The sequence below is a fragment of the Eucyclogobius newberryi genome, unplaced genomic scaffold, assembly GCF_026437365.1.
Source record: "Eucyclogobius newberryi isolate DKJ021-1_F unplaced genomic scaffold, fEucNew1.0.hap1 SCAF_18, whole genome shotgun sequence".
NCBI classification, from domain to species: Eukaryota; Metazoa; Chordata; class Actinopteri; order Gobiiformes; family Gobiidae; genus Eucyclogobius; species Eucyclogobius newberryi.
In genome coordinates, this window is record NW_027315812.1 from 19113390 (window position 1) to 19138537 (window position 25148).

The window sequence follows — 25148 nt, forward strand, 5'->3', positions numbered from 1 at the left end:
ACGTGTCTTTTTGAACAGACTAGTCACTAATCACCAGTTAAAATGGAAATAGAAGAGCAATAAAGTAGAATGTGTTTGCGCAATCACCATAAAACACAGTTATTGGCAGTTCAGTGTCTGCGGAATCAAACCCTGGCTGAACCTGGGCGACACTTGCTGCTGTTTCCTGTGTGTGTTTCTCAACAGGAGTGAGCCGTGTCTGCCCGACTGACCAGCTGTCAAAGATAAGATCTGGACGCCGCTCGCTGCTCCGCGGTGCCGAGCGGCGCCTCCCGTCCCTCTAAAGACCTCTCTGCTTCTTCTGCCCGTGGCCGCCTGCCAAGTCACCTCATAGCAGGCGGCGGGAAAACAAAACAGGCCCTCTTTTTTTCCACGCCATTTTAAGATCTTTTTGAAGTTTCCATCAGCATCAGCAAAAAAAAGAAAGAAAGGGACACGGGAACGAGCGCTGGACGGGAAACCCCACCTTCCTCTCCGTCGCCCAGTTCTCACTGATTTCTTGATTTGGTTTGGCCTTTTCCAGCCCTCGGTTCGAACGCACTGACGTCATGCATTCCATTTGGGAACTGCAGCAGACGCACTCGAGCAGTGTGAGCGTGATGTCAACCCGGGTAATTATCTGCTATCGACATTAAGCCTCACACACTGTTCCTGGTTGAAATGTGGAAAATCATCGCACACGTAAAAGAAAAGGCAAATCTAATCTTGAAATACTTGGAGAAGGTCAGTTCTATATCTATCTCTGGTGCATTTCTTCAGTAAATATGAGTGTTTTGTCTAAGGAAACAGTAGATTTAACCCACAACCTGAACCAACATACTCCAACTGACATGCTGCGCTTTTCAGGGACTAAAGTCTGTATCTCTTTGACTTAAAACACTTCATAATCATTGTTCCATTTCGCACACTCGTAACAACATACATGTAAACGCAAAACATATTTTTCGTGAAATATTCCCCGCTTTTCTTCATGCATCTTGAGCGCTCGCAGTCCCACGACTTTGAAATCGCAGCTGAAATAGCCAGACTAATGCCGGCAATAACTTGGGGAAGATTTAAAGGATAACGGTGGGAAAGCGTCTGCTGCCAGAGGGAGAGCGCCTCACAATAACAGAGCTCGGATCGAGGAGGAAATATGTGGCGCGCTCACTCATTGTCAGTTCAGCTCACGGAAAGTAATCAAAATATTTCACGACGAGGAAGTTATAACAGAAAACTGAAGGAGGAGCTTTAATTTTGTTTATTCCACAGGGACGACGGTGTTATTATTACTTTTATTAGGGAACATGTTGTATTTTTGACATGAAACCAATCCCCAGCTTACTTTTGAAATACTATGTTCTGCTGTGACATATTAAAGAAGAAAGAAAATGAAATCCGTTAGTCATTATGTATTACTTCATTTAACACCATTGAATGTACAAAGTGTTATAAAATGACTCCTTTGTGTCTTTCCCCTTTTCAATAATCTCATAATTACAAGAGGTTTCGTTTTCTATTTTACTTAAAAACTATAAAAGGTTTACAACTAAAGCAATAAAACAAGCAGCAACAATAACTTTATTATTATTTGTAAGAGATTGGCTCCACAAACTTGCAATAAAATCTTTAAAAGTCCTTTTAACTGAAGATAATCCTGTCCTTTGGGTGGAATAATGGCACCACTTTCTGCAGCTATTGTAAATTTGTATTGTATTTACTGTATGATAACAAAGAAGATGTTGAACTTTGTGCCTGTTTTGTTTCATGTGGAAACAGTAATTACAGAGATATGAACCATAAACCAAAGTCTGCCACGCGACACATGGATGCTAACTACCGCTATTTGCATTACAATATGTCGCTGAAGGTAATGAAGCATTTTAAAGTGGGTAAAAACAACAACATGAACAGTATTTGTGTTCAAACTGAGCCGCTCTGTTGTGAACTGACCTGTTGTGTGTGTGAGGAAACACCATGATTCACATTTGAAATTCAAATGAACCACAGAGAAACTCCGTCACTCTCTGGGGCTTTTCCTCCAGCCGGTTGTTTCAAATGTAAATCTTTCTTCTACTTCCTGGTTTCAGAGTTTACTTTCTGCCCCGTCACTTAATGTGGGTTTGGTGTGTTTGAGTATAACCCTCGTGTGCTTCTGCTCAGCACAGGGGGATTTCTGCCACTCTCAACCTGCAGCTGGAACACGTTATGTCAAGTCAAGAGCCAGGTGCTTTTTACAGGGAAATGTACGACAGGATCTGATGAAACACATGAGAATAAAGCACCGAAACGTCCAACAAATCACATGGAATAGGAACATTTTATAAAAGCAATGGAGCATAGACTTTGGCAGTGTTTAGGGTAAATGTATGTTATAATCAACCACCAAAATAAAGCAACAAATAGTTATTTTCAAATGTTAAACTTGACCAAACCACAGAACTGTAATGTTACTGCTGCTCACTACCTGCTTCTTTCCATCGCTTTGCCTGGAATGTTCTGCAAAAAGGCATTAAACGTGACACCACTCACAGCAAAGAACGAGTTTTTTTTATGGTATTTTGTCTTTCAATAAATCATCTTTATTCATGAATAAATGCACTTGTTTAATGACGTACTGTGACACATTCTAAAGCAAATGGCATCTCCATGGAAACAAGAAGGAGGTTAAAGGTCACACAGGGCACCTTTAACTGTATTACTATCTTTCTTTTGCATTACGTCAAAACATCTTCGTTGTTACTGAAATTGAGCAAATATGAACAGACTTCTTTCCATATTTTTACTAAAACTTGATTAAAATTGTCACAAAATTGTAAATCTATTTATTTCTTTTGCATCATCTACAGTAAAACTCGAATTCTTTTGTTCGGAGGAGTTTATTTGTTTCTTCTTGCGCACAGCGGTTTGTTGCCAGCAGCGTCTGTGGGAGTGGAGCTCGTGTCACTTGTGCCATTAATCGTTAATAAGCCAGTTTAAAATAACATCCAGCGCTGAAAAGCCCAATTAAAATGCACAGGGCTGTTGTAAATCGATCAGGCTAATCACAGACGCGCTCTTACACTCCTCCTGCCATGACGACCAGCTCTGTGCCTCCTCCACTGGCACCTGTGGGAGCCAGATTATCGCCCGAACCACAGACCGGAACCACGGACCGGAACTACGGACCGGAACTACAGACCGGAACCACGGACCGGAACCACTGACCGGAACCACAGACTGGAACCACGGACCGGAACCTCGGACCGGAACCACAGACTGGAACCACGGACCGGAACCTCGGACCGGAACTACAGACCGGAACTACAGACCGGAACCACAGACCGGAACCACAGACCGGAACCACGGACCGGAACCTCGGACCGGAACTACAGACCGGAACTACAGACCGGAACCACAGACCGGAACCACGGACCGGAACCACGGACCGGAACTACAGACCGGAACCACGGACCGGAACCACGGACCGGAACTACAGACCGGAACCACAGACTAGAACCACGGACCGGAACCACTGACCGGAACCACAGACTGGAACCACGGACCGGAACCTCGGACCGGAACTACAGACCGGAACTACAGACCGGAACCACAGACCGGAACCACGGACCGGAACCACGGACCGGAACCTCGGACCGGAACTACAGACCGGAACTACAGACCGGAACCACAGACCGGAACCACGGACCGGAACCACGGACCGGAACTACAGACCGGAACCACGGACCGGAACCACGGACCGGAACTACAGACCGGAACCACGGACCGGAACCACGGACCGGAACCACGGACCGGAACCTCGGACCGGAACTACAGACCGGAATTACAGACCGGAACCACGGACCGGAACCACAGACCGGAACCACGGACCGGAACTACAGACCGGAACCACGGACCGGAACCACGGACCGGAACTACAGACCGGAACCACAGACCGGAACCACAGACTAGAACCACGGACCGGAACCACGGACCGGAACTACAGACCGGAACTACAGACCGGAACCACGGACCGGAACCACGGACCGGAACCACGGACCGGAACCTCGGACCGGAACTACAGACCGGAACTACAGACCGGAACCACAGACCGGAACCACGGACCGGAACCACGGACCGGAACCACGGACCGGAACTACGGACCAAAACCACGGACCGGAACCACGGACCGGAACTACAGACCGGAACTACAGACCGGAACCACGGACCGGAACCACAGACCGGAACCACGGACCGGAACTACAGACCGGAACCACGGACCGGAACCACGGACCGGAACTACAGACCGGAACCACAGACCGGAACCACAGACTAGAACCACGGACCGGAACCACGGACCGGAACTACAGACCGGAACTACAGACCGGAACCACGGACCGGAACCACGGACCGGAACCACGGACCGGAACCACGGACCGGAACTACAGACCGGAACCACGGACCGGAACCACGGACCGGAACTACAGACCGGAACCACAGACCGGAACCACAGACTAGAACCACGGACCGGAACCACGGACCGGAACTACAGAGCGGAACTACAGACCGGAACCACGGACCGGAACCACGGACCGGAACCACGGACCGGAACCACAGACCGGAACCACGGACCGGAACCACAGACTGGAACCACGGACCGGAACCACAGACCGGAACCACAGACCGGAACCACAGACCGGAACCAAAGACTGGAACCACAGACTGGAACTACGGCCCAGAACCAAAGACTGGAACCACAGACTTGAACCACAGACTGGAACTACGGACCAGAACCACAGACCGGAACTACTGACTGGAACCACAGACTAAAACCACTGACTGGAATCACAGACTGGAACCACTTCCCTCTCCCCCTCCTCTCTCCCTCCTCTCTCCCTCCTCTCCCTCCTCTCCTCTCTCTCCCTCCTCTCTCTCGCCTCTCCCTCCTCTCCTCTCTCTCCCTCCTCTCCCCCTCTCTCTCGCCTCTCCCTCCTCTCCCTCCTCTCCCCTCCCTCCCTCCTCTCCCTCCTCTCTCTCCCTCTCTCTCCCCTCTCTCCCTCCTCTCCCCTCTCTCCCTCCTCTCTCCCCTCTCTCCTCCTCTCCCTCCTCTCCCTCCTCTCCCCTCTCTCTCCCCTCTCTCCCTCCTCTCTCCCTCCTCTCTCCCTCCTCTCCCTCCCCTCTCCCTCCTCTCTCCCCTCTCTCTCCCCTCTCTCCCCTCTCTCTCCCCTCTCCCTCCTCTCTCCCTCCTCTCTCCCCTCTCTCCCCCTCTCCCTCCTCTCCCCCTCTCTCCCCTCTCCCCTCCCTCCCTCCTCTCCCCCCTCTCTCTCGCCTCTCCCTCCCCTCCCTCCCTCCTCTCTCCCCTCTCTCTCCCCTCTCTCCCTCCTCTCCCCTCTCTCCCTCTCTCCCTCCTCTCTCCCCTCTCTCTCCCCTCTCTCCTCCTCTCCCTCCTCTCTCCCTCCTCTCTCCCCCTCTCTCCCTCCTCTCCCTCCTCTCCCTCCTCTCTCTCCTCTCCTCTCTCTCCCTCCTCTCCCCCTCTCTCTCGCCTCTCCCTCCTCTCCCCTCTCTCCCTCCTCTCTCCCTCCTCTCCCTCCTCTCCTCTCTCTCCCTCCTCTCCCCCTCTCTCTCGCCTCTCCCTCCTCTCCCCTCCCTCCCTCCTCTCTCCCCTCTCTCTCCCTCTCTCTCCCCTCTCTCCCTCCTCTCCCCTCTCTCCCTCCTCTCCCCTCTCTCCCTCTCTCTCCCCTCTCTCCCTCCTCTCTCCCCTCTCTCTCCCCTCTCTCCTCCTCTCCCTCCTCTCTCTCCTCTCTCTCTCCTCTCTCCCTCCTCTCTCCCCTCTCTCCCTCCTCTCTCTCCCCTCTCTCCCCTCTCTCCCCCTCTCCCTCCTCTCTCTCCTCTCTCCCCCTCTCTCCCTCCTCTCCCCTCTCTCTCCCCTCTCCCTCCTCTCTCCCCTCTCTCCCTCCTCTCTCTCCCCCCTCTCCCCTCTCTCTCCCCTCTCTCCCCCTCTCCCTCCTCTCCCCCCTCTCTCCCCCTCTCCCTCCTCTCCCCCTCTCCCTCCTCTCCCCTCCCTCCTCTCCCCCTCTCTCTCGCCTCTCCCTCCCCTCCCTCCCTCCTCTCTCCCCTCTCTCTCCCTTCTCTCCCCTCTCTCCCTCTCTCCCCTCTCTCTCCCCTCTCTCCTCCTCTCCCTCCTCTCTCCCTCCTCTCTCCCCTCTCTCTCCCTCCTCTCTCCCTCCTCTCCCCTCTCTCTCCCCTCTCTCCATCCTCTCTCCCCCTCTCTCCCTCCTCTCCCTCCTCTCTCTCCTCCCTCCTCTCTCCCTCCTCTCCCCTCTCTCTCCTCCCTCCCTCCTCTCCCTCCTCTCTCCCCTCTCTCCCTCCTCTCTCTCCTCTCCCCCTCCTCTCCCTCCTCTCTCCCCTCTCTCCCCTCTCTCTCCCCTCTCTCCCCCTCTCCCTCCTCTCTCCCCTCTCTCTCTCTCCCTCCTCTCCCCTCTCTCCCCTCTCTTTCCCCTCTCTCCCTCCTCTCTCCCCTCTCTCCCTCCTCTCTCCCCCTCTCTCCCTCCTCTCCCTCCTCTCTCTCCTCTCCCCTCTCTCTCTCCTCTCTCCCCCTCTCTCCCTCCTCTCCCTCCTCTCTCTCCTCTCCCCTCTCTCCCTCCTCTCCCCTCTCTCTCCCTCCTCTCTCCCTCCTCTCCCCTCTCTCTCTCCTCTCTCCCTCCTCTCTCCCTCCTCTCCCTCCTCTCTCTCCTCTCTCTCTCCTCTCTCCCTCCTCTCTCTCCTCTCTCTCTCCTCTCTCCCTCCTCTCTCCCCTCTCTCCCTCCTCTCTCTCCCCTCTCTCCCCTCTCTCCCCCTCTCCCTCCTCTCTCCCTCCTCTCTCCCCTCTCTCTCTCTCCTCTCTCCCCCTCTCTCCCTCCTCTCCCCTCTCTCTCCCCTCACCCTCCTCTCTCCCCTCTCTCCCTCCTCTCTCTCCCCCCTCTCCCCTCTCTCTCCCCTCTCTCCCCCTCTCCCTCCTCTCTCCCCTCTCTCCCCCTCTCCCTCCTCTCCCCCTCTCTCCCCTCTCCCTCCTCTCCCCTCCCTCCCTCCTCTCCCCCTCTCTCTCGCCTCTCCCTCCCCTCCCTCCCTCCTCTCTCCCCTCTCTCTCCCCTCTCTCCCTCCTCTCCCCTCTCTCCCTCTCTCCCTCCTCTCTCCCCTCTCTCCTCCTCTCCCTCCTCTCTCCCCTCTCTCTCCCTCCTCTCCCCTCTCTCTCCCCTCTCTCCCTCCTCTCTCCCCCTCTCCCCCTCCTCTCCCTCCTCTCTCTCCTCTCTCCTCTCTCCCTCCTCTCTCCCTCCTCTCCCCTCTCTCTCTCCTCTCTCCCTCCTCCCTCCCTCCTCTCTCCCCTCTCTCTCCCCTCTCTCCCCCTCTCCCTCCTCTCTCCCCTCTCTATCTCTCCTCTCTCCCTCCTCTCCCCTCTCTCCCTCCTCTCTCCCCTCTCTTTCCCCTCTCTCCTCCTCTCTCCCTCCTCTCTCCCCTCTCTCTCCCCTCTCTCCCTCCTCTCCCCTCTCTCCCTCCTCTCTCCCCCTCTCTCCCTCCTCTCCCTCCTCTCTCTCCTCTCCCCTCTCTCCCTCCTCTCCCCTCTCTCTCCCTCCTCTCCCCTCTCTCTCTCCTCTCCCTCCTCTCTCCCCTCTCTCCTCTCCCCTCTCTCCCTCCTCTCCCCTCTCTCTCCCTCCTCTCCCCTCTCTCTCTCCTCTCCCTCCTCTCTCCCCTCTCTCCCTCCTCTCTCCCTCCTCTCTCCCCCTCTCTCTCCCCTCTCTCCCTCCTCTCTCCCCCTCTCTCTCCCCTCTCTCTCCCTCCTCTCTCCCTCCTCTCTCCCCCTCTCTCCCCCCTCTCTCTCCCTCCTCTCTGTCTGATGCAGACCACATGCTGAGAGCCTCTTGTACGACGGCGTTGGTTTTACATTCAGTCTGTTCACACTTCCAGACCTTCAGTGATGATCAAATGTGTCTGGAAACATTCCTGCACTGCTTCAAATGGAGGGACGTCTGGTTTTGTCCTGGTTTTGCAATGTCCACGTGTAGATTATGTGTATATATATGTTATCACTCAAGGAGAATACAGTGTAGTGTATAAGTGTATAAAATAAGGCGAGTACTCTTCAACGTAATATATTCACGGTCGATGTTGTCTTTGTGTTGGCCCCCGAGCCAAATGGAGACGTTTGCATAAAAAAAGAGAAAAACGTATCTTGCACTATGTGTATGCTGGAACAAAGAAGTAGCAATTACTATTTCAATGTAAAGAGGTATTGTCGTTATAAGTTAGTCTACTTCGATTGTGTTGTTAAGAGAGATTAAGGCGATTCTGTTGAAAAGGTCGAATGGCAAAAGGAGGGATGAAAAACATTTTTACAGTGGCTTTTTAAACAAATTGTAAAACCCCCTCGAACCTATATTTTAGATTTCCCGTGACACATTAATCAGCAGTGGCGGCAGTGTTGTCCGGCACTGCCTCAAAGTAATAATGTCAGTGTGTGTGACGATCTGAGAGAGAGAATATAAAAGCAGCGGACGCCAAAACAAGCCCATCGTGTCTATAGAAGCCGGGAGCATTAGCATAGCGGCTAGACAGGTCCACATTCAATCCCCCTTCAGAGGATCCGTCATGTGCACACGGCCGCCCCGCGACGCCCGCCTCGCAAGGACTGGCAAAAAAAATAATATTCAAAGTGATGGCGCTGCTCAATAAAGATATTTACCCTGCAGAGCTCGTGGCGCCGTAGCCTGTAATTGGGGTGTGACCTAAATATGTGACGCGCGGTGCTCTTGAGCGAGTCGGCAGCCTTATTGACCTACATATGAGGAACATCGCAGAGGCTTTGTCGCGATCAATACGAGCGCCGCCGCGTCCCCGTTCCAGGCCGATAACTCAGGTTTCTTTCCCCCCGTTACGATATCATCAGGCCGCTCGTAACTGCCAGATGTTCAAAAGTTGTCACAATGTGTAAAATGTCAAAGATAATGACTATATTTCATTTCCGATAGATGCGAGACCAGCTATTTTACTGTTATTTCAGCGATCGCTCGATTAGAACCAATGCACCCGTTATGTAATCTAATATTTTACACACAGAAAGGAAGAATTATGCAAGCGTCATAAATTGATTGACATTTTGCTGCCAGTTTCGACAGTTCACTCTGTAACGTGTGATTAAAAAGTCGTTTTACTCCCAATATTTTCAGCAATCGTACAAACTCATTTCTTTTTCTCAGAATCAGAAAGGGTCTATTGCCTTTGTCAATGAACAGAATTCACAAACTCGTCTTGGTGATTCGGTGAAACAATGAACAATGAACAAGTCAAAAGAGAAACAATTTAAAATGAGGTGTTTTACTCTATTTTCCTCGACGCGAAGACAAGTCTTTTGATGTCAGAGAAATCCAGCTCGCAGCCACCTTTCCCCACACTCTCCTCCCTCCGACACTTGAGTTACCGCATGCTCATTGTCCTCCAGGTGCGTAGGCCACACTATCATTCAAAAAAAGAAGAGGAGCAGCGCGTTTGAGATCGGCTTCAACAAACCTCTCAAGTTCAAGTTTGACCTACTTCAGCCGGCGCAGCGGACACCTGTTTTCTCACTAAACTCTTTCACGTTTCCCGCCTTGGGGAGTTTTTACAGCGAGACGAGCCTTCGCAAAAGAGGCCGCGAAGATGAGATATGAGATAACATCTAACACGTCTTTACGCAGATGGCAACTGACAACAAAACGCTGAGTGAGCGGCTAATGGGGCGGCGGCGGCGGCCTAGCGGAATGCTAATTTGGTTTTATGTGAGGTTTTTAATTCGTTTTGACAGAATTTGACAAAACAGGAAAAGCCTTTAATGGTTCGACTTTGCATGATGTCGCAGTTTATCACTATTGCTCAATAACTCGTGCTTAAATTAAAATGCGTCATTGCGTGGCCTGGAATGTTCCGCAGTATGGCATTCAAGTTGTATATCTTTGCAAAGGTGACGCCACAATATACCAAGTTACAGTTATAGTATAGGGTATTTTTTAATTGTGAAACTACATAATGATATAAACTTTTTCCCACATTGCACTTGCTAAGTAGCTAATCTTCCAGGCTAAACGTTTGCTAGCATCTCCACATCTAAACGTTGTATTTTTGTCTTGTCAAATGCAGTAGTAAAACTCTTTATTGGCTCAAACGTAATGAAATGAAAACAGTGCGATACAAAAGCTGCTGTGGAAATTCATTAGGCCAATTCCCCGCGGTTTTATAATTGATCCAGACAGATCCATCTCCTGTTGATGACAACCTCTTCCCCCGCAGCGAGGCCTCCGCCAGTGGGATTGATTTAGGACTTCCTCCCCGCTCCGCTCCTCGGCTCATCCGCACAGCCTTGGCAACAACAATAAACGCAGATCTGATGCTCCGCCGGCCCCCGGGGGTAAAGCCAGGGCCAGCTTTGCGTTACACGAGCCCTGTAATTAGCAGCTTCCTCTCGGCCCGTGACTGTCCGAACGCTCGGCGGAGACGGGCAGCGACACTCGGAGACGCCGGAGGAAGACACGCCGGTTTTACAGTGCGCGCTGGACTCTCAGGTTGTTAATTAAAGAGCTCCGAACTTGCGTTGTATTATGTATGACAATGAATGTGGATGGCTAATTGTGGATGCGGCACCTCCCGGGTCTAAGGTTAGCTCTGTGTTTGGTGTAAACGCTGTAAACATGGGTCACAAAGGCCGTTCATGTCAGCGGGAACAGACACATGTAACCTGCAGCTTTACATCTACGTTAAATGCACCTTTTGATATATTTTTCACTACATGTTTTCCGTGGGATCAAAGTGCTCTCATCACAAACCCTCTGTGTGGTAACTGTATTTATAGATATAAAGCTAGTGTATGCTTCTGCTTGTATCTTGCATAATTAAGTTAGTTCACATAGTTCTTTTCCCTTAAGTGAGCTTTTAACCTTGTTACAACAGTGTTTCCTCATCACTAGTTTACTCAGAATGTATTTTGATTGAGTTATTGATTGGAGTGCTCAGAAAGTTCCTGTATTCATCTACCCCGTATCCCCGCCCACATCGATGTACTTAGTTTTGCTATTATTTGAAAAAACAAGATTCTGAGTGATACGTGTAGGTTCTAAAATGTCACAAAAGCACTTTTCAAAAATATGAACATCTAAATGAAAATCTGTTGCTTGTTACAGTGAAATGTCACTATGAAGAACTTTACTTCTGCAGGTTTAAACAGGAAGTCAGTGGACTCATTTTTATTGCTAAGCTGTTTTAGAATACACACATCTTAATTTTTTTTTATCTATTTATGTAAAATAAAACAAAAATAACAAAACAAAAAGCATAATATGTCTTCAAATTTAGTCTAAGATACTTATTTATTTGTACCTATTTTGGCTGGATTCTGTTTAATCCTGATGTAGACTAGAACTGATGTAGCACAGTTCTAGTCCTGGTCTAGTCCTGGTCTAGTCCTGGTCTAGTCCTGGTCTAGTCCTGGTCTGGTCCTGGTCTAGTCCTGGTCTGGTCCTGGTCTAGTCCTGGTCTAGTCCTGGTCTAGTCCTGGTCTAGTCCTGGTCTGGTCCTGGTCTAGTCCTGGTCTAGTCCTGGTCTAGTCTTGGTCTAGTCCTGGTCTAGTCCTGGTCTAGTCTTGGTTTAGTTCTGGTCTAGTCCTGGTCTAGTCCTGGTCTAGTCCTGGTCTGGTCCTGGTCTAGTCCTGGTCTGGTCCTGGTCTGGTCCTGGTCTAGTCCTGGTCTAGTCTTGGTCTAGTCCTGGTCTGGTCCTGGTCTAGTCTTGGTCTAGTCCTGGTCTAGTCCTGGTCTAGTCTTGGTCTAGTCCTGGTCTGGTCCTGGTCTAGTCTTGGTCTAGTCCTGGTCTAGTCCTGGTCTAGTCCTGATCTAGTCCTGGTCTGGTCCTGGTCTAGTCTTGGTCTAGTCCTGGTCTAGTCTTGGTCTAGTCCTGGTCTGGTCCTGGTCTAGTCTTGGTTTAGTTCTGGTCTGGTCCTGGTCTAGTCTTGGTCTATTCCTGGTCTAATCCTGGTCTAGTCCTGGTCTAGTTCAAGTTTAGTTCAAGTTTAGTTCTGGATTTATCCCCAGTTCCCAGTTCCCAGCACCCATAATGACTTCTTTGCACTATCTCCACTTTATATTTTAATTTCATCGAAAATTGTCCTCCATTTGATTTCAATCTTCTAGTTTTATGTTCCCCTGCTGCAGATCTGAACCAAACATGTTTAATGTTTCATCTGTATCACAGTTGTAGTAATGCTGGAACTGTTTTTACGGCACTTATTCATATATTTATAGAGCTTGTAAAATATTAACCGGGAGGCCATTTATGTTGTACATGAACCTGTTCATCTAATTGGCAAAAACTCCCTCAGTCTTTTCCGTTCAGCTCTGATAGATCCTCTCTTTAACGTCTCTGTGTTGCTTTTGGGAATTCTTGTTATTGATTGCGTATGGATCATATAATGCAGTGTAGATCAATAACTGACTTAAGGCTTTTTTCTCATTTCTAAGCCACATGTAACGCTATTAGCAACAATACGCAGTCATTTGTTTGCAATGGACAGTAGCACGTCTCATTTGGTGTAATTGAAATTAATCAGCCAGTGTTGCTAATTGTTTCATTGCCTTTTCCGGCTCATCCCTCGCTCTCTCTCTCCCTTTTTCCCTCCACTCTTGCGTAACACATCCTCTCCCTCATGTAGGCGGCGCGATTGTTTACACGTGATTGTCCGGAGCCCATTCACCGTTCGGAAGTGGCTCGTTCCCTGAGCCGCAGCCAGCGTCCCGGGCAGGAAATTGAGAGCAGAGCGGCTGCCAGAGGGTGTGTGCGTTTGGGGTGTTTTGTGGACTTGGATTTTTGTGGATTTGTCCCCTGCCCGGCGCCATCAAGGGGCCCACGCACAGGAAGCTCCCCCCCCCCCCCCCCCCCCCCCCCCCCCCCCCCCCCGCCAAATACACACACACACACACACACACACACCCTCATGTCAGTCCCGTTCTCCTGCCTCGAGCTGCTGCACAGAAAAAACTTGGGAGAAGAACTTTTACTGTAAATGTATATATTTGAATAGATGTGTTCCAAAGTACAGTATGTTACGTTGGCATGTTAATTGGATCTTTTAATAGAAGTCGTTGTAGGAGTTGGAGTAAGAGTACTGATAAAAACGCAAACACTTTTAATTAGTATAATGAAGTAGTAGCTGTGCCAATCTATGTAAATAAAGATACTGCATTGTTTTACCTGACTTACTTTCTTATCCATGTATTTATTTATGTTTATCTATACATACAGTATATAATACCTGGGTCATTGGAATGACTTTAAGGACTTTAAGTTAATTGTACTTAAACATGTAGTATTAGTACCTCATTTCCTAAGACTACTTTCAAATAGGTTTGTCAAAAGTATCGACAATCAGATACTAATCGATACTAAAACTAGTATAGAAATGAGATTCATTTGAACCAGTATCGATACAATGAATAAATACCACATAAACAGGACATTCTTACATTTCCTTCGTAGTTTTAGAAGGATCTTGAGCTTCATCAGATGTATTTACAAAACCACACAAAGAAACTAAATTGTGTTGAAAATTACATGATATTGTCTAAAAAAAAAGTCATTATTGTCTTAAAATTAGCATTAGTATTGAACCTATTTCTATCCTTATTGTTAAAATCAAGATCGAAACGTTATTATTGGGACAACACTACTTTCAAATGCATTTTTTAACATTTATACTTTTTTTAAATCATATTTTTGTCTGCTTTAGTAATACCAGTACACCGTTTTATAGTGCCACAACACTCCACCTGTGACGAGCGGTGAAAGTGTTGCAGTGCTAATCCACAGCACTAATATGTTGATTAGAGCGGGCCGCCCTCCCTGTAATGAGCGTCCCTCTGTGTGCAAGGGCCGCTTATAAACGTCATGACCGGGGCCTGACCTCCCCCTCACTGTTCAATAATCACACAGACACGTCCCAGGACCCTCTGACCCTCTGTGGCATTAACCCTGTAAAGACCTCCACTCTCTTTATAGGTGCCCTCCCCTCTCATGCGCCGCCGCACAGCTTTCCCCTGCCTGTCCAGATCACTAGCACGACCGGCTAATCAGCTCTTAGCGGCGCCGGGATCAAGACTGCATGGAGGAGGTGAAATGAATCCCCGGGCATATTTCCTCAGCAACACCTTGGTTAATAATATCAGATCACAGTTGGTGATTCTTTTCATTTTAGCAGCAGAGCAGACTGGGGAAGTATGGTAATCTCCACACGCTGCTGTCGAACTGGCTGCATGTCAATCTCCCTTTGCCTTTGGATCGATGAGAAAACGGAGCGTCAGCAGCGAGCAGCCACCGAGTCGTTTGGTGCTGTGAAATCCTGGATTAAGTGCTGGACAAATTCTCACAAATATGTGCCATACTTAATTACAGATAATGAATATCCAGCTGTAACCAAAGTGATTGATTGGTTTTTGATTAATTTATTCTGTGTTATATCAAATGTAGGACTAATATTTACAAAGATGCCGTGTTGACTTCCAAAATCATTTATTATTTTGGAGTTTGAAAAAAAAGTCCATTTTAGGTCCATTGCCCTGTGTTGTGAGATTGTATGAGTCTGTTAGCCAAAATGCCATCATAGCTTTCATTTCCAGCATTCAAACAAATATCAAAATAGCCACATTAAGGCATCAGTGTTGAGCAAACGAGCCGGCACTGGAGACACACTTGACCTCTCTTTTAAGGTGCAGCACATTACACCGGCCCAACAGGAAGTGTGGGATGCAAATTAGAGGGAGATCGATGCCTGAGGGGAGAGAAGAGAGAAAGGAAATGGTAAAATGTGATGACAAAGCACTGCAAACTGAGAGAAGAGAGGACTATCTGATTGATGGTCCACTTGGTTATCCATACGTCTCGAGCTAATGGGAAATAAGTTAGCGATGCACTGGTCTGAGACGAGGCGCTCAGGGAGAGTTTGCTCATTGAACTCAGCCACAAGGAGTTTGTTTTAATGTGATTAGTGCTGTTCTGAGCCGGGGGACGGAGACGCACGGCACTTGTGAAGCCTCCTCGACAACGGGACCAGGTGGTATTAGAACAAGCATGTTTAGAAGTAAGGTTCAAATTCTAGGATTGATTAATGACAAGGGATTACACAGCTATAATCCACAGATGTTTCACTTATAAGTATGTCTGTATGTTTGAATGATGCCGCTTTTATTACAGTGAAAATAAAATGTCACCTTAGTTCATTGATGCTTGCTGTGCATAGATGTTTTACTCAGTTTTTGTTTCATGTGGATAATGTACAGAGATATTATACATAACTAGGTCAAAACATAAGCATTTTGTCTGATGAATTCCCACAAATTTGACCAAATAATCTACCGCTCTGTTTTAAACCATGGGCTGTTTAGAATGTTGTGATGTCGAATTTTTTGTTAGTAGTAGTTTTGTTATAAAAATGCCTTTCTGTCTGAGTAAAATACATACATTTTATAGGTGACCTTCTAGTCTTTATGGCCAAACCTCATGTGGACAGACCCCCACTGACATGCTTTATTTCATACACACAATAACGTGTTCAGATGTAAGAACTCTAATGTGATAGAAGTCCTAATACAATATCGATTTGGCCTATTACATACAATTTGATCCCGTAAAGTACGATATATTTAATCATAAGCTGCTGCTCAGAGCTGAAAGACGTCCTCAGTAATTGGTGCATTGAGTGAATTTCCCAGTGGGCTTTGGGCGTAATTGACCAGTTCACCGCAGCCGAGCATTGATAACCAAACAGGGCCAGCGCGGGCTCAGCTGGTTGTTAAGGTGCAGCAGTGTGTATTAATGGGGCTTTGGAGTGCTCCTGAGCTGTGCAGACTCCTTATCCTCATCACTGTTGTGTAAAGAGAGGAGGTCTAATCCTATCTGGCCAACAAATCCTCCTCTGGGGCCCGGGCGGTGAGGAGACAGCCGAGCGCTGAGCTGGTTCCTGTGTGTCTCCTGTACACACTCGGCACAGTCACAGGTGAGCGCCTCGGTTTACACGCAACAAAGGGAGGGCGCGGAGAAGAGTTTCCTGGTCATGATCGCAGTTGTTCTAGAAAGAGTTTATCAGTCACAGCAGATGGAAGTAAGGAAATGAACGATGGGTTTTAATGTCAGCTTGTAGGAGCCATTGTGATGTCCTGCCACAAAACATTTACAATGAGCTTCAAAGTATGTAAAGGACTATTTCAAAGTCCAAAGTTCCCCTGAAGTTATTCTAAATTCCCTGGTTAAAGAAAGGCTAGTAAATGAAAGTAATCGAACACTAAATATCTCACAAATTAGGTCCACAAACTTAAAGTGCCTATGTCAGGTTTTTACGATTTGCAAATTTTGACATTATTTGGTGTATTTATACCTGTTGTACAGATAATGTATTGTTTTACACCATTCGAGTTGGTATTTGTGGAGAAAAGTCAAAAAATCTGTAGAAAAAGACAGGAAGTGACATCACACTAGGACCACTCACTCAAGTCAAAGTTTATGCATAATTTACACAAAGAAACACGTTTTTTTACCCTCTAAACATTAATTCAACAAAATTTAGTTGCTCTCATTTATATATGAGTTTATGAGTTTTTGCCCAGTGTTTGCTGGGTAATTTCCTAGTGTGATGACATCAATCCTGAACAGGAAGTGCAATTATAAGCCTCCAAAATGTGCTATTTTGTGATAACATTTTTATGATTCTTAGCCAAATTATATGATCATATGTATAATCACTGACAATTGTATAGATGTATTTTTCTAGTTTATTTATGCTAGCAGGATCATAAAATGTTTTACAATCCATTGGTTTTACTGGTTAATGTCCACAAACTCGTCACATTAAAGTTTTGGTTTATTGTAATTTCAACTGGCAACCATCAAGCCTTTAATAATTGAATGTCACTGCGTTTTGAAGTTAAGAAGACAAAAAACTGACAGAGAATACATAGAACTTTGTGGCAGTTGTTATTTCACATGGATAGCCCCAGGAATACAGAGATAAGACCATAAACCAGGTCAAAACGTTCCTTATAAACTGTTGTGACGTCCTGTGAACACAAACACATCCTTTGTACTGTATAAAGTTGGAGATAACGTCTGTCAATGCTTTGGCTCTAAAACTGCTGGGATTATTGCTGAGCGGTCTGAGAAAAACTTGACCAAAGGAAAACAGTCACCTCCCCTCGCATCGCACTCCCCGACCACAGAGAACAGCTCTTTTATTGTTGCCGTGCCTCTTGCCTCTGCTCCCCCCTCTGCCATATACAGCTACATTATCCCTCAACGACAAGCACTCTGTTATTTTGAGCCATCCAGCCGCCATCATGAGACTGTGCATGAAAACAGACACAAATGATAGTCTGCCATGTCAGATACACAAATCACTCACTAGAAATAAGCACTCTGTGTCCATGTGTTGAGTCTAAATTGTCCCCACATTTAACAAATAGAAGGTGAAATTTGATGGAAAATCGCAGGCTGTAATGCGGGGACTGTGTATTCAGCTGGTTCCTCTTTTTAAAGGTGACTCATGGACTTGGAGCATGATTTCTTTGGTAGCAGATGTTCCTGGTTACTTCAAATAGCCGAGCTCAAATAGAGCATGTAACTGTATAATCCACCGTTTATTAATAAAAGTTGTTACATTTCTGTACTGATGGTCCTGTTGACTTTTAGATAAGATAAGATAAGATAAGATATGCCTTTATTGTCCACACATGGGGAAATTTTGGTGTTACAACGCAGTAGATACAGGGGGAAGGACAGATAACTTATAGGACGTTTAAAAAAACACTCTTAATAGAAGAACTCTTATAAACAAAACAAAAACTCTTATCAACAAAACTTCTGAAAACAGGTACTCTCATATCTTAATAGGGAATGGAGGGAAGAAAATAAAATAAATAAAATAAATAAAATAAATAAAATAAATAAAATAAATAAAATAAATAAAATAAATAAAATAAATAAAATAAATAAAATAAATAAAATAAATAAAATAAATAAAATAAATAAAATAAATAAAATAAATAAAATAAATAAAATAAATAAAATAATAATAATAAAAATAGCTGGCATAAGACAAATAATAATAATAATAATAATGGTAAAGTAAACACTCTTATTACATCAGTTATATGCACATGAATATGACATTAATTGTGTGTGAGTACGACAGTAATTTTTTGAAAGGGCTTCTTCAGTGTGAAGCTTGACCCAAAGTTATGTGTATGCCTTTCTGGAGCTAGCATCATGTCAGTTTACTTACAGTGAGAATGCTACACAATGTTTTAGCTGGAAAAAGAACCAAGAGACAGTGTCAGCGTCGGAGGGAACGCCCACTTACAGACCTCCTTGGGGAAGCAATCCACTCATTTTAATGTAGAACAGCAGCTCTATCACCCACTGTTCAACAACTACAAGAGCAAACGTCAAGTTGAGGAGTTATATCGTGCCAAATACAAACACAAAGACAAGGAGAAGCATTAAATGGTCAAACAGCCCAAATTTGTACAGTTCATCAAGAATGCTGCGGGCTAAATGCTATGGTGATGCCAGCGCCGTCTGCTGTATTTTAGATCAATAATGTTCAATACAGATGGAGGGGCAACTGCAAATACTGACCCTTGTATTATAGTGAGTTCTATGGTTCAGTCACTAATGGAAATGATCTGGTTAAAAATGTGTCAATCACTTTATGGCAAAGTACAATGCAATCAATAGGAAAATATGGGAGTATGACATCTCTACATTCTAGACTCTGAAAGCAATCAATGGGTTTCAGAATGTTAAAAATGAGCATTGTTACCGTAGCAATTAACAATTTTAACAATATATAACAATATATTCATTGTAAATCACAATATTCTTCTAAAATGGGTAGTAATAGAAACAGCTGCATTGTCTTCATATTCAAAAAACTGATTCTGTGACTTCATAGTGACGTTTCACCCCAACAAGCAGTGGATTGTCATCTACATGTTTTTATTTTTGACATTTTAGAACTTTACATGTATTTTCAAATAATCATGTTTGGGTCGTTCAACCCAATACATGTTATCCAAATTCAGATTTACTGTTGGATTTGAATCAGCCAATCACAGCGCAGCATTCAGTCACATGCCATCAGCCACGCTGATCATTCCTTCACGTCTTCATACATTTGCATTTCTATCGTTGACCTGATTTCAGTGCGATTAGCTGCTTTCTTCTTCCCCAGTCGATCTATCTCAGCTTCACAGAGCACATAAATTGCGGCTAAGAGGTTAGACAAATAAAGTGGTGTGGGAATCAGCCATTTTAATCCTTTTTGTCATTATCAGGATGGGCCCACTACCAGACTTTGTCAATGCCGTTTCAGTGAATTCTTTGGTTAATGGGTAAGCAACACACGGGAGCCCGTCATTCAGGCCCTAAACTTCATTAGAGTTTGGGGTTACGCTTAACAACAGTGGCCAGGCCCAGTCGCTGGTACAGTTTAATCTCTGGGCGGTTAAACAACAGTAGACCATCCGACTCCTGCAAAACGAACAGAGAATATGACTTCCTGTGCCCCGTCTCGGTCGCTGTGCTAGACTGATGAGTCAGGGAACATTACTCACGCAACAAAAATAAATAAATGAAGGAATAAATAGACGAAAAACAGACAAAATCGATTGAAAATATGGCAAAGAAACTGAAGGAAACCGTAAAAACACTAAATAACACTAAATATCCGCACAATTTTAATCTCACAAATTATGTCCACAAACTTAAAGTGCCTATGACAGGTTTTTACGATTTGCAAATTTTGACATTATTTGGTGTATTTATACCTGCTGTACAGATAAATTATTGTTTTACACCAATCGAGTTGGTAATTGCGGAGAAAAGTCGAAAATTCAGTTGTAAATGACAGGAAGTGACATCACAATCACTCCAGTCAAAGTTTATGCATAATTTACACAAAGAAACACATTTTTTGACCCTCTAAAACATTAACTTAACAAATTTAAGTCGCTCTCATATATATAAAAAAAACTCATCGTCGGTGTTTAACGGAGCAGGATTAGCCGGGAAATACAGTTGTTGTCGAGATATACACCAAAGCAAACCGCAAAAACAAAAGTGGAAAAACATTGCGTGTTTCTTCAAAAGGACCACTGGAAAGGCAATGTGGCAAACGGAGAAAAACAGAGCCAGTGGAAAGGATACTAATCTAGACCTAATCCCCGCAGCATCTGTCACCAATGCATTAATCAGACAGAAGGGAAACATGTTATTGGGACCGTCCCTCTCTTATCTGCCGCCCTGGTGATGAATTCTGCACCGGACATAGGTCACCGGTGTCGCAGCTTGGCCCCCTTTTTTTTTGACAAACAGCTTGCAAATGCTTTCAGAGCACGACAGAAGAGTGGACATTTTCACGGATTAAAGTTGCCGAGATCTGGTTAGCGACTCGCACAAATGAAGAGCTAAATGTAAAAGTGGATTTCTGAAATTCTGAAAATTAATGTTAAAGGTTTATGTGTTTATAATCCCGGTGTTAGACTTGTGCTTCAATTTGCAAAGTGTGCAGACAGAGCGCTGCGTTTAGATTTAAGTGTGGTCTCGAACGAAAAATGGATGATCTCGGCAAATATTAGTGAGGGATTTTCGTGTGATCCCGTAACAGCATCTGGATTAAGGAAGGTTTAAGACAGAAAGGCAAATAACATGTTTGGTTTGGAATATTGGGCTTGTTTCTATGAAGTAATGCACCGTTTTTGCATTTTGAAGCTAAATAATAGAATCTGTTACTTCACATAAAAAAGACAAGGCCGCTGCCTTGTTGAGGGTCTGTGTTCGTAATTTGATTAACGTTTATTAAATATTGGTGCCTTGAGACCAGACGCTTTGTCACCAAACACATCCTCGTCAATACAGTTTATTCAGGCTGACTGGCTGTGGACTGACATGGAGCATTGTTTAAAAGATTAACAACACGTGACGGTGTTTTGCCATTTTTATTACCATCAGCCACCCGCTGTCCAGCACCAGTGAAAGAGGCTCATGTTCAGCTTTGCCACGCAACAAAAGGTGCTGTGTCTTATTTTTAACTTGACTAAAAAACAAGAAAAACAGAACTAGTTTAAACGGTTTGTTGCAGCGTTTAACCAGTTTAAAAAGAACATTTAGATCTAAACCTCTTTTACAAGAGCGACCTGGGCCAAGTGGTAAACTTGCAGCACACAGTTTAAGAAAGGAGTGTCCAAACTAAGGCCCGGGGGCCCAATGCGGCCCCCCAGAACATTTGTTTTGGCCCTCAAGCCTCTTGCTAAATTTGCCCAAACAACAAAAAGTTGCACTTTTTACTATAAAATTGGGAATAATTCAGATAAGATGAGATAAGATATGCCTTTATTTGTCCACACAATGGGGAAATGTCGGTGTTGCAACGCAAGTAGATACAGGAGTAAAAGAAAATCAAACATAATTCAAACATATTGGTGTTATACCAAATTAATATTAACTTAAGTCTTATTAAAGGTGTGAAGATGCATCGAAACTATGTCAAATGCAAAATGTTGAATGTTTCACTTCCTTGTCATGTTGTGTGTGGCCCTCTGCTCTGAAGAAAGGCCACGCCCGGTTTAAGACATGAAGCTACATTTAAAAGCACAGAAAATGTTTGTTTTTCAAAATAGAGTGAAAACCCTTCAACAAACCAGCTCACACTCAGTTCAGACTGGAGCATGCCAACAGCGTCCTGTTTTTTGAAGAATTAAATGCTCTATAACTAGATGCAGAACGCACTCAGTGGTCTCATTTTGACCCTAAGAATCTGTTTTACTGGTGCAAATAAAAACTACATGTAAAATACACATATTAACTCCTGCCCACAATCATTGCTGTAGGTTAATTGCTTTTCTATTATCATTAGAAATAGAAAAAAAAATCTTGAAAAATATCTTGATATATTCAGAATGTCGATACATGAAACCATCCCCGACATCGATACCGATACTAGCCTCTACATATGGCACCTCCCGACGCTAAACGTACCAGGCTTCTCTGTGATGCGATGTTAGCACAGCAGCCATGGAATCCTTTGTAATCTCATCATACATCACTATTACCACAGCGTTCAGCCCCGCTCTGCTCTGATTGGCCGCTTGTGTTTGTAATCTATAACACAAAGGATAAGACAAGGTATTTACCATCTTGATTAACTGACAGTGGCTGGCTGTTTGTTTGCATTTATCACGGCGCGCACTGGATTTGAGACAAAAACTAATCTGTTTCATCACAATAAACACATTGATTATGCAATAAGGTATAATTAGGATAATGATTTCGGCCGCTCACATGACGGGCAGCGGCTGCAGAAGAAGGAACAAATGTCCCTTTCAATGCCTGCCACTTTATCTTCATCTCTGCTCATCTATATTAGTCTCATTCGAACAGATCCATCTCATAAAACAGAATGGCTCAATACAATACACACTTTCTTTTTGCTTTGATAACCAGTATTTCATTCATACTGGGAGCTCCCGGTGATATTATTATTATGCAGTATCGACTGAGCGGTGTGATGAGCAGCGCACAATCGTCTGCCTCATATTTGAGTCTTTGTACATTTGGTGAATGTCTGTCGCTGCTCTTTCTATTGAACTGCGCTTACTGAAAATATTTTTTTTGCAATATTCCACCTGAAGAAAACCAGTTCCAAAAGTAGATTCACATCCAGTTTATTGCTTTGGAGCACCAAGTTTAGCATTTACAATATACACTAAACTTGGAGATCAACCAGACTGTCCGTCATAAGTCATATTATTTCAATAAATCTTGAAGCTGTTTTGCATTTGACCTATAGAATTAAAGTGAAAGGTTATGTATGTGTTGCACCAAAGGGCATTTGTGCATGTACCAGTAGTTGTTACTATGGCTGCGCATTAAATCACAATCGAATCGAAAGCTCACTTTGAGTTGTTGCAATTACCAAATGGCGAAGGCTGCTATTATTCTGGTAATAGATTGTTCTCTGCAAGGAACAAAATATCCTGACACGACTTTTAATGGAAAGATCTTGTTGTACCTGTGGTTTAGATTTCTACAAACATGTGCTGAAACTCACTGGAATTATTTTTCTAAATCATTCAGGTGTAATTTTTACTTAATAATTAGAACCAACAAAGCGCGAGGGAGGTCACAATGTCACATTTTAGTGTTACAAGAAACATCTCAATGATTATTCATGATTGTGACACCAAACAATAGCAAAACACTTCATTTAATCTCATTTAAGTTGTCAAACGGATCACAATTCTAATATAGTACGTGACCATCTTTATGAAATCAAACTTTTTTAATGATAAAGTAAAGTTAATCACTTAATAATACACTAAAAATAGTATGTACATTATCAAAAACAGCCAGATCAAGACCTGTTTAGAGTAGATTAAATTGAAATATTGTAATTTTTGCTGTGACCTGAATAATCACTTAACCGTATAACCCTGACATCAATAGTGTAATATCCAAAATCAAGCTGGATGTCATTATCGTACATGAAGCTGGTTTGAATGTGATTTGTTTGCTCTGCGTCCTCAACAACCTCCAGTGTAATTCTATACATACACTTCTGTGCCTTGGCGTCCCCGTTCATCGCACCTCGACGACCTTCACTCGCGTTCACAAATATTGCTCATTACGTGGGGGTTTATTGGCTCCATACGGCCACTGACCCTCCGCCCGCCTCCCGCCTCATGTCTCCCCTCATCTCTTACCCTTCTCTCAGCCTAGTTACTACTGGGGCTGTAAATTACACTCCTCCCGCTCGGGATTAGGCCGTAGAGGGGCTGTCGTCACGCGGCGCTGCAGTCAGATGATTGTCTCTGCATGTACTTCAACACTTTACTGTCCTTCCCCCTGTTTCTCTGGCACATCAATCAAACCCAATTTCCAGTTTTGATGCGTGCAGAGACAGAGAGGAACATGCGACACTTCGGATCGAATCAATCAGGTGCATCAGGTTGCTTTAAAACAACAGACGTATATTTTAATGAGCGGCAAAAGAAAACATTTGTTCTTCCTATCACTGAATGTATTATACCTTCATCGTTTCTATTTTTATCAGATACTGTGTCAATATTTAAAGTGTCTGTTGCTATTATGTGTGCAGCTAAGCATTATTTTAGGAGTGGATTAGTCAGTGATTAATGTTTTGATTAGTCGGCCAGTAAAACGAGTATTTCTTATTTGTATTGTACATCTTTCAACCAAATAAAGGTTGATATTTGGTGACTGAAGGCTTTTAGATAGAGAATATTTACATATTAAGTGTATTATTCGTGACATTCAGAAATAAACTATTCTTTTTTTGACGTTTAGATTTAATAATTCCCCTATCTTTGCCATAAAAGGTCTTTTCACATGTGTTTTATTGACCGATTAGTCCAGATATCGCTAAAAAAATATGATTACGATTATTTGTAATAGTCACAATTGGTTGATTTATTGTTACAGCCCTTCTCCAAAATCATTATTTGACTTCCAGTTCACAATACATTTACGGTGGAGTAATGAGAAGATAAAAGGCTGCGTTGTTTACCCAGCATCGTAGAACTATTCTCTCAGTCATGTAACAATAGTAATGATTTAACAGATTCTCGCTAAAAACACGGTGGTCTCACATGCATCACGTATCAGCATTTGGGGAATTTAAATTGTCCACTTGCCATGGTCAATATTGGCCGTGCATGTTGTGATGTTGGGGGTGAGAGGAGCCCGTGAGTCCTAATATAGTCCATGACCTCAGCGACGTCCTCTCCTCAGCTCCTACTATAGACGGGCTGTGCACACATGGACCCGTGCTCAAGGCGCCCGATAGAAATAGAATTGCTGCAGGGATTTCTCCAGCAAATGACCTGGAAAACATTGCCTGCTTGAATTGTGGGGGTAATATGTGTATCTCCTGCATGTCTTAGCACTGATCTCTAATTGCACTGGACAACAAAGTCCACTTTCACTGTGCGAGGCTCGGCTAATACAGTCTGATCCTTCTTTACAGTCAAGATGAGAAATGCATTGTGTACAAGTGTGTCAAGACTTTTCACAATGGAATCGTTGACTATTTTAGAAGCAAAAATTAAGTGTTTTTCAGTTCAGTTTGTACGCTTTAA